The 8107-nt window shown below is 44.9% G+C and overlaps 1 protein-coding gene across 2 annotated transcripts in view; it reads left to right on the top strand.

The window, feature by feature from the left end:
• FXR1 (FMR1 autosomal homolog 1) overlaps nt 1–8107 on the top strand; it is a 1545230-nt gene that overhangs the window by 153681 nt on the left and 1383442 nt on the right. The gene's annotated exons all lie outside the window — the stretch shown is intronic.

The following is an 8107-nucleotide window of genomic DNA, read 5'->3' as shown; positions in this document are numbered from 1 at the left end:
CTGTGGGTTCGGTGTATTTTTTGTCATTTTGGACTAATTCTGAGCATATATGGGAATTCCCACCCAGGTCCTAACATAACTAAAGAAAGCCTTGTGATTATCCTTAGTGTCCTGTGCAATTTTTCTCTCGAAGCTGGCCTTAGACGATTTTATGAGTGCCCATAGTTTTTTGCTAATACTGATCAGAGATGCCTTCCCTTTTTGGGATTTTGCTCTATCATGTAGTAGCTTCCTCCTTCTATTGTATAGTTTGTTTATGGCTGGGGTCCACCAGACAGGACGTCTGCCTTTGGAGGATTGGGTCTTGGTTTTATTTGGGATTGCATGATCCATGCATTCCTGAAGGTGTTCATAGAATGCGTTTATAAAGGATTCTGTGGTCTGGGCCGTATTTTCCACAGGCCCGGGAGCTTTGAAGGATTCCACCTCGGTTTTGAGGAGTGTGAAATTTACTTTAGAGAAGATGTTCTTCATCTCACATTGCTGCAGTCCTTACTTATGGGGTAGTCCGCTGTCCTCGGTCGGCCCGAATACCAAAGTATTAGGCTGACGTCGATCATGGGCGCCTAGATCTGACATCAGAGCGTCAGGGTATAAAGGCGCATGACCGACGTCATATCCTCAGTCTTTTTTGCCGCATGGTCCGATGCAGAAGCAGCGTTGCAAGTGCCGTTCGGCGTTCTGAAATTTTTCGCTGGAGTTTCAGACCGATACCAAGTTGGCTAAGTACCCGTTGGGAATATTTTTGTTTTTTCTTGCCTCAGTTACTTACCGGATGTCAGAAAAAGTGAATAATTGTATTTCTTGTGGGAAACAGATACCGCATAGGGATTTCCACCGCTTTGTATTCCTTGTTTGGGACCGGAGCACGACGTAGTTGGGTGTCGGTTCTGTGCTAGGTTTAATAAGCGCACTATAAAACGGAGGTTAGATTGCGCTAGGTTGGTCTTTGGCAAGAGGTGTAATTATAATATGCCGTCGGATGTTTCGACGCCTGCTTCTACTAAGAAGCGCAAAGACAAATCTTTAAAGCCTAGGCAGGTTGATTCGTCCATCTCGGACGCCGGACCTTTAGAAGCTACTGCTGAACAGGTGGATCCGGCTGAAGTTTCTATTGAGTCCCAGGGGGAAACTTTGGTTTTACAAGATGTGACCTCTCAGGAGGCATGTCAGGCTGAAGGGGCCTCTCAGGTTACTATTCTTCCTTCTATGCCTAAGGTGGTTAGGCCTTCTGTTACTGTTTCTAAGGCTCCTTCTAAGGGCAGTTCTGTTTTGCCTTCCTCTGGTGTCAGTTCTGGTTCGTCAGGGTCTGTGCCTAAAAAGCACATGCTTAAAATGGCAGAGGATTTGATTACTTTAATTAGAGGTTTTATGCCCCCTCCTGATAAGAGGCCCAGGATGGAGCCAGAGTTGGAAAGTTTGGAGCAGGCCTCAGATGATTCAGAGTCTTCTGCTGAAGACATTCAAGATTTCCCTCCTTATTCTGATTCTGATGCAGAGGATTCCACTCCTTCTGCTTCTCCTCCGGAGGATTTTTCATTTTCAGAAACTCTGCATTCCATGAGGGAGCATTTTGAGTGGGAAGGACAGGATTACTCTGATTCACGGAAGAGACTTAGGGAGTTCTTGTTTTTACCACAGCATAGACCCTTAGCTATACCTCCGGTTTTGGATGTTGTTTCAGATGTTTTCTCGGAAGCTTCCCTTAATCCAGATTCTGTGCCTCCTGCCCCAGTTAAACCGGACAGGTATTACAGGGTGTCTGCGGCTCATAAATATCTGTATAAGAGTCCTAGGGCGGACCCAGAAACTATTAGTCAGGGGCCTAAGGGTGTTAGAGCCTCTGTTGTTAAGAATCTGGTTCCTCTGGATAAGGAAGCTAGAGCTTTGGATAGATGGGGTAAGTAGTTGTATACCTCTTCTACTTTAGCAATGAGAGCTTTGAACTGCCAGTTTAAGTGGATGCTTTGGCAGAGGACATAGAGTGTAAAGAATTGCAGGATTTAGTGCATGTTTCTGAACAGGTGGGTAAGCACTCTTTGCAATGTGGTTTTGATGCTTTACAGGCTTCTTCTAGGGTGGCTGCCACTGGTTCAGTTATTCGTAGGCACGCCTGGCTTAAGGATCAGAATTTGTCTGAGCATGTTAAGTCTAGAATTCGGGATGCCCCTTTGCAGTCTGAAGTTTTGTTTGGTCCTCCTGTGGAGTCGGTCTTAAAGAAAATGGAAGACAAGGCTAAGTCTATGCAGACTGTTAAAAATTTTTTGCAGGTACAACCTCCAAAGTTTAGTAGAAATTGGCCTACTAAGGGGTGGACGTACCCTTCTTCTGATTCTCAGTCTAGGGGTAGATCTCGGCGTGGTAGGGGCAGAGCTCAGAATACCTTCAGGCCGAGACAATGGAGTTCGCCTGCTCAATCTGCTGGTGAGGGAAAGTTGGCTCTTTTCAAGCAAAATTGGCATTTAGTCACCCAGGACAAATGAGTATTGGACATTATAAGCCGAGGTTACAAGTTTTATTTCCATACCATGCCTCCTTTCAAAGGCATGCCAGACGTCCCTCCTCAGCAAAGGATAGAGGCTCATAGACAAATTTCTTTACTTCTTCAAATAGGAGCTATACAGCCAGTTCCTCTGTCAGAAGTGGGCTTAGGATTTTATTCTCGCCTGTTTCTAGTTCCAAAGAAAGGGAACACGTGGAGACCAATTTTGGATTTATCTATCCTCAACACTTACCTGGACATTCCAAAGTTCAAGATGCTGACTTTACAACAACTTTTACCTCTGTTGGGGAAAGATCACTGGATGGTTACTCTGGATCTCAAAGAGGCTTACCTTCATGTTCCTATCAGGCCCAGTTGCAGGAGGTACCTGCGTTTGGCTGGAAATTTACATTATCAGTTCTCTGCATTGCCCTTTGGCTTATCTACTGTGCCCAGAGTGTTCACGAAGGTTCTGGCTCCAGTGATAACCTTTTTCAGACTAAGAGGAATACAGATTTATCCTTATTTGGACGATTGCCTGATTATTGCACAAGAAAAGGAAGAACTTCTTCATCATCTACAGTATGTGATGGCAGTGTTAAGATGCCTAGGGTATTCTGTGAACGAAACAAAGTCCAGTCTAGTACCCTCTCAGGACATGTGCTTTCTGGGTGTGAGACTGAATACAGCTTCCCAGATGGCTTTTTTGACCCCGGACAAACAAAGAAGCCTTTCTCTTTATTTCCATCAAATGTCTCTACGGTCCAGGCTGACTGCAAGGACAGTCCTTCAAGCCTTGGGGTTCATGGCATCTTGTATTCTGGTGCTTCCCAATGCCAAATTGCATATGAGGAAGCTTCTATGGTATCTCAAAATGTATGGACACAGCACTGCCAAGATCTAGACACTGTCATTCAGATAATACCTTGCATTCAGAAGGAGTTTTGTGGTGGGCGAGGAATGTCACCTAAACAAGGGACTCTCTGTGACCCGGCCAGAGGCGAGTCAGATTCTAACGACAGATGCCTCGGACAAGGCTTGGGGAGCACACCTCAATGGAAAATGGGTGCAAAACATGTGGCCTGTCACACTCCAACATTTGCATATCAACTTGAAGGAAATGTTAGCAGTCCAGTTTGCATTGATGGCTTTCAAAGATTTACTTCACCCAGGGCAGGTGTTGATTCAAACAGACAACACCACTGTCATGTGGTACATCAACAAGCGATGATTCTGGGGGATACTGCTCTCAATCTACACCTCAATCTTCAGGCAAGGTTTCTACCAGGAGCACAGAACTCCTTAGCAGATGTATTGAGCAGACAAATAGTGGATCCTCACGAGTGGAAATTGGATCCTCATGTATTTCAAAAGTTGACAGTGTTATGGGGAACTCCAGACATAGATCTGTTCGCTTCTCCACTAAATTACCAGTTGCCAAAGTTTTGCACAAAAATGTTTCATCACACAGCTTGGAAGGTGGACGCTCTATCATTCAGTTGGAACAATCTGCATGTATATGCCTTTCCACCTCTGCCTCTTCTTCCCAAGGTACTTTTGAAGGCCAGACAAGACAAGCCAACCATGATTTTGATAGCACCGGATTGGCCTCGACAACACTGGTACCCACTACTGAGGAGTTTAGTACGAGAACCTCCATGGCCTCTGCCTTTGATTCCGCACCTTTTGGTCACAAGAGGACAGTCACTTCCTCAATGTCAAGATTCAGTCTCTGCATCTCACAGCCTGGCATATTCTGTTTTAGACACTGGTGGGTCTCAGCTTCCACAACAAGTTTTGAATGTTATTTTGGAGGCCAGGCGGCCTAGTACCAGAAAAGTTTACGCTGATAAATGGAGGAGATTTTTTATTTGGAGCAAAGGAAAGGACTTTGATGTCTCCAAACCTGATTTAAGTGTTGTTCTTCAATATCTTACTGAGTTATTGGACAAGGGTTTGTCTTTCTCCTCAATAAAGGTCCATGCTGCAGCCATTTCTGCTCACTATGATTGTGACCCTCCTTTATTCTCTCATCCTTGGTTTAAGCAATTTCTGAGAGGGGCAAAGGATATAGGACCCCCACGTAGAGCTCCTACTCCTGCTTGGGATCTCAATTTTGTGTTGGAAAAACTTACTCTACAACCTTTTGAGCCTGTAGCTACTGCCGAGTTAAAGTATTTGTCATGGAAAACTGCTTTTTTGTTGGCCATTACCTCTGCAAGCAGGGTTTCTGAATTACAGGCCCTCATGGCAGTGGAGCCTTTCCTGATTTTCCATAAGGATAGGGTATCTTTGCATACTAATCCTTCCTTTATGCCTAAAGTGGTTTCTAGTGTGGCCTTAAATCAAACTATTCATTTGCCTACTTTTTATGCAAACCCCCAAAATAAAGGGGAGAAAGTTTTGCATACTTTGGATATTCACAGGCAGTTGCGTTATTATTTGAGCAGAACCAAGGAGTTCAGACAGTCTCAGCAATTGTTTGTTTCTTTTGCTTTGGGTTCACAGGGTAAACCTGTTTCAAAACAAACTATTTCAAAATGGATTGGGTTTTGTATTTCTTTCGGTTATTCCCATCATGGTAAGGAGATTCCTGCTGGGATCAGGCCTCATTCCACTAGGGCTACTGCTACTTCTACGGCCTTTCTAAGGGGGGTAGCTACAAAAGACATTTTGGAGGCAGCTACTTAGAGTTCAGTGCATACCTTTTCTAAACATTATCACCTTCCTCTTTATTCTAAGTCTAGGGCTGGATTTGCCACTGCAATTTTACAGGGCATTTTAGCGGCCCCTACTGCTTTATGATTTTTACCATCCTCCCTTTCCCGTTGCTTTGGGATTCTACCCATAAGTAAGGACTGCAGCAATGTGAGATGAAGAACATAGTACAGTTTTGTACCTACCATAAATGTAGATGTTCGAAGATCCACATTGCTGCAGTCCAATTTACCCTCCCTCCTTCCCCACTGTAGTTTGACTTGGTGCTATGCTTTAGGTGATGGTTGTTGTTGGGCATGTTTTTGGGAGGTATTCTCTTTTTGGCTGTGGCCTTTCTGGTTTGGTCTTCTGACATCTGGGGCAAGAAAAGACTGAGGATATGACGTCGGTCATGCGCCTTTATACCCTGATGCTCTGATGTCAGATCTAGGCGCCCATGATCGACGTCAGCCTAATACTTTGGTATTCGGGCCGACCGAGGACAGCGGACTACCCCATAAGTAAGGACTGCAGCAATGTGGATCTTCGAACATCTACATTTATGGTAGGTACAAAACTGTACTTTTTTCACTGTGGTTTTCAGGGAAGGGGGTGGAGTCGAGATGTGAATATCCAGTGAGATTAGTTTATGGTCTGATCTTACCAGTGAGGGATACACTTCTGGTCTGGAACATAGAGTCCCCATGTTGGTGATGATCAGGTCCAGTATGTTTTCCCCTCTTGTGGGAGTGGTAACAAGTTGTTCCATAGCATTTGAGTTTATAAATTCTAGGAACCTTTGGGCTAGGGTGTTGGAGCTAGAGTAATGCTCCCAGTCTATGTTTGGGTAGTTGAAGTCGCCCAATATAATGGTGTTTGGAGAGACCTTCATATTTTCCAGTGTTCTCAGGAAGGCCGAGTGGGGTTCCTGGGTTTGGGAGGGTGGTCTGTAGCAGGCTATAAACTGGAAGGCAGTTTTACCCACTGTTAGTTGCACATGGATAGTCTCTGATGCTTCGTGCTGTGCCACCAACCTGGAGGTGTGGGTATCTTTGACGAATATTGATACTCCCCCCTCCTTTTGTGGTACGGTCCAAGTTTTGGGGCTGAACAGCATGGCATGAGGTATAATCTGGTAGTGCTGGGGTGCTCTCGGGAGCCTTGAACCAGATTTCTGTTACTGCACAGATATCGATGTTGTCCATGCTAAGGAGAGTTTCGAGTGCGTGCATCTTGAGGTTTAGACTTCTGGCATTGAGTAGCATTACTCTTAGTTTCTTATCCCTTGTGATACCTATGGAGGTGGGTTTGTCTTTTGAGCCTTGCCTAAAAAAGGCACTATGGGGGTAGCAAGAGCCTTTGCCAATATCCGAAAGCCCAGGGGTGACAGATGCAAGCCGTCCCTAGCGAAGCATCGTGGCTTGTCGAGCGTGTCATCCCAGGCTGACAGGCATTGGATCCCCTTTGAATGACACCAATACTTAAGCCAGTTGTTGAAATTGATCATCTTGTCTTCATATTGTGGCATCATTCTTGATGAGGGTAAGATGCTACTCAAGGTCAGGGTCATACCGGCCTGGGCTACATGCTCAGAGAGCTCCTCTGTCTCTTTTCATGTAGTCCAGGGAGGTACGTCTCGGGTCATTCACACCAGCATGGACAATGACGGAGTCATATTTGTACTTGCCTTAGAGTGACCTGAGTGCTTGTGTTATGTGGCGGATCCTAGCTCCCGACAGGCAGCTCACCATGACCTTCTCCTTGTTCAGCCTGGTGAGCGGGACGTCAGTGTGCCTGACGATAGAGTCCCCTATTACAAGTGTATCAGGTGTGTTGTTTAGCCTTAAGGGCTGTGACTGTTTGGCACACTGGCTTTGTGAGCACGTGTTTTGTTTTGGGGTAGCGGTTGCTTGGGTGTCTGCTTTGGAGGTCTCTGCTGCTTAGGCAGATTTTTATTTAAAGCCTCCGAGTATGTTTTTGTGTGTTTGTGTTTGGTTTGCTGTCGTGGTAGGTCTATGTGAGACTGGAATTGTAGTGAATGTGGTTTCCTTCTCCTCCTGACTGGTTTTGCCAATACTGAGTTGAGAGAGCTTAGCCTCCAGTATGGCTATATGGTTGCATCTCTCACTTGTTGGAATTTGTTGGGAGGAAGAGAGGGTTGTCTGTGTACATGAGGCAGTTGTAACATTGCCTCAAGATTCCCAGATTCACCAGCTGGACCGGAGAGGAGATTGACAACTGACCTTTGAACATGCTAGAATAGTATTGGGAATTCCTTTATAATTGAAAAAGAGGGCCAATGGGGAACGAGGTACTCAAGGGGAGTTTGTGAGGGTGTAGTGCTTTTAATATTTTAGTGCTGACTTATATAATTGCTTTAGTGAGCAAGTGCCAGGTAACTTAAATGCAATGTGTTACAGGTAACTTAAATGCAAAAATGACAAACAGTAACTTTCTTTCAAGTGAAACAAGGAAATAAGTACAGTAAGCAATGCAGATATCACTAGGGATCCACAGAAGCGTTGAAAAGCCGCGTTTTAGGTGGAATTAGCGTTTCAGGGAAATAACAAGCAAACAAACAAGCAGCATACAAATAAAGCCAGATTCAACAGGCCTGGATCTAGTCTATGCTACAGCAAACAAGGTGTACCAGTTTCAGTAAGAAGCAGTTCAAATATGCAAGCACTAGAAGCCTTTAACCAGAAATTCCCAGCTCAGAAGGGCAGAGTCCAGCCTCTCCTCCCACAAGAGTGCAGACCACGAACCCTTTTAATGTAAAATAACTGGCCTGAAGCCCAAGTGCTTAAACCAGAATTAATACACTTTTAGAATAACAGAGCCCTCAATCAGCAGTTCCCAACTTAGAAGGATGTAAGCTACCTCAGACCACAAACCTTCTTAATGTAAAACAATTGGCGTGAAGCCCAA

This window comes from Protopterus annectens, chromosome 4.part1, assembly GCF_019279795.1.
Source record: "Protopterus annectens isolate FY-2018-M chromosome 4.part1, PAN1.0, whole genome shotgun sequence".
Lineage (NCBI taxonomy): Eukaryota > Metazoa > Chordata > Ceratodontiformes > Protopteridae > Protopterus > Protopterus annectens.
Note: the sequence above shows the minus strand (reverse complement) of the source record. Positions and strands in the feature narration are given on the sequence as shown.